General features: G+C 39.2%; 1 pseudogene; it reads right to left on the reverse strand.

Moving 5' to 3' along the window:
- LOC107103889 overlaps positions 1-2391 on the reverse strand; it is a 12259-nt pseudogene extending 9868 nt beyond the window's left edge.
- Between the last annotated feature and the right edge of the window lie 306 nt (positions 2392-2697).

Genomic DNA, 2697 nt, shown 5'->3' on the forward strand with positions numbered 1-2697 from the left:
CAGCAACCGGCCAACCGGCGCAGTCACAGCAACCGCCGCAGTCACAGCAACCGGCGCAGCCACAGCAACCGGCGCAGCCACAGCAACCGGCGCAGCCACAGCAACCGCCGCAGTCACAGCAACCGCCGCAGTCACAGCAACCGCCGCAGTCACAGCAACCGCCGCAGTCACAGCAACCGCCGCAGTCACACTCCATGCTAACATTTTATACATTAAAACCAGAAGCTTTTATTTATGCACCATAGAAGTCATTCAAACAAACTAAATTTGCTTTAGTGCCAGAAATCAATCAGAGGTTTTCTCAAAAGTGAACAAGAGAACAATTTGAAGGGAAAAAAAAAAACACATGGCAAAGCAGTTTAAATTGGATTCTAACCACACAAAAAAAGAACAATTTATTTTTAGTAAAGCTTAACTGTTGTTTCTGGACCTAAATGCCTAAAGCCTGATTGTTTAATGAAACAAGCACCAAACTGTTAAAGAAAAAGGACGTTTGCAGATTTACAGCAGCTTCTCAGCAGGTGACGAACGTTTGATTCTGATGAAACCAGGACAGATGTGAAGCAGGCAGGTACCAACCCTGGAGGACTAACTCTAAACCCTCGCTGGTTTTAGATGCTACAGTCACCTGAATGCTAATGGCTGCTAAGATACAGTTTAGAGCGTTTAGCAAAGAGGAAGAGCAGAAACTAAAGGGGAATCACAAAAGACAAACAGCCATTGTTCTGAAGATCTTTCCTCTCCACCAGAGCAGTTGTTAGATCAGCGCTGGAGCTGCAGAGGACGGCTTGGATGGACGTTTACGAGACTAAAAGTATCACGCAAAAAAGTCTGAGGGGATGTTTTCTGCTTTTATCACTACATACACTTTTTTTTTATTACTCTGAAATATCCCATCTTTGACATTTTTATACATTTAAATCGCTTTTATTGTTTGTAAATCTATGTTTTCCTGGATCTTGATCAAAATGTAGTTAGAAACACACCTTTATGTCATAATTCCCACATTTCTGTTGCATTTAAAGTTTTAAACCAACTCTATCAAATAAGCAGTGAGTCTATTTTATAAGCTAGAATCCTACAGAAAGAAAACAAATAAAAAAACAACAGTCAGAACTTAGAAACAACAGAGGAAGGAAGGCCTGATCCGTAATTTGATGAACCAAAAACATGCGTATATTGTTAACCCATTAGTGATCCTGTGCATCACACTAGTTTCCTTCTATTGGAGCCAAAAGAGGAAGAAGTTTAAGTCACTGATCTGCATCGGGAACTGAAAGCAGCAAAGCCACAGCAGTTAGAAGCTGCAGCCTTTAGCTTCAGACTGGCTGAAAGTGAAGCTCTGACAATCAGCTGCAGAGTTTCAGTTCAGTTTCAGTTCAGTTCAGCCACACCCAGACCCGGCTTAGCAAAGCCTAACCAACCAGATTCTGCATCCTGGCTTTTTTATGACATTTCTCTTCAGGATCCAAGTCTAAAGACTGTAGAGCTGTTTTTATTTATTTAATCTTTTTCTATTTAAAGGAGACATGGCGACAGGCCCCAAATATCCACTTATACTCTAAAATATGAAGGTTGGCTGAGAGGATATGGAAAATAAAATGACATAAAACTGTTTGCAGTTTGAGACTTTCTCAGATATAAAACAAACATCATATTAAATAGATCCTAAATAATAAAGCAAAACAATTTATCGAGTTGATAGAGGAAGCAACACGTTTCCCTTGATTAACTTCTAAAACATGAAGAATTATAATTAATAAACTTTTAGTGTCTTTTTCACAAGCGGAAATCCAACTATTGTTTTTTTAAAGGCTGAGCAACAAGTTAAACAACTAAGAAGAAAACAATCTGAATAACATTAATAACTGATGTGTGATTTTAACTATCTTTAAAGGAAACGTAGGGAAACTAGTTAGCTGCAGTTGGCCTAGCTAATGCTAATGCTAACTTATCCGCTTTCTAATCTCAGGCAGCAAATAAACAAACTCTTCTGTTCCGTTAATTGGATAAATACATGCTGACGTCACTATTCGATTAAACCAACTTAATATAAAGAGTAACCTGGTGATTTGGCAGTTAGCATGGTGCTAACAGTTCATTACGCTGCAGTCAGTTAGCGGCTAAGCTAGCTACTTAGCTAATTGGGCCTAGTTAGGCTGGAAGCAGCCTGGAAACAGGCCGCTAACAGACTGGAAATCAATCCGCCTTCAGTGTCTGCAGCATCGGATGCTTTCTCACCGTGAGCCCGGTGCCCAGGACGATGACGTCGTATTCTTCATTCATTTTCAAAGCTTTCAGACTTCTGCTTCAAGCTGTCGCCAAAGAAGAAAATGGAGATCCGCGAGACTGAAAAGGAAAAGAGGCTCAACGTCAAGCGCGTGACGCAGGGGGCGGGGCTCCCTGACAGCGGATTGGTTCAGCCCAAACCAAAACTTTTGTACTAAAGAAATTCAAACTATGCATAATTAAGCATAAAGTGTCCTCCACAGAAATACAAGCAGCTGATAAGAAAAATAAACAAATAATAACAAAAAAACAAACAAAACAAAAAAACAGAAAACATAAATAAGCAACATTAGTATTTAATATTGGTTAAATGTAAGAAAATAAATAAAGACATCCGGGGCATTTTTTTTTTTTTTTTTCCTTTTAACCAATTTAAAATACAAATTTGCCTTTTTTTTTTTTTTTTTT

This window comes from Cyprinodon variegatus, unplaced genomic scaffold (assembly GCF_000732505.1).
Source record: "Cyprinodon variegatus isolate N-32 unplaced genomic scaffold, C_variegatus-1.0 Scaffold1554, whole genome shotgun sequence".
Classification (NCBI taxonomy): domain Eukaryota; kingdom Metazoa; phylum Chordata; class Actinopteri; order Cyprinodontiformes; family Cyprinodontidae; genus Cyprinodon; species Cyprinodon variegatus.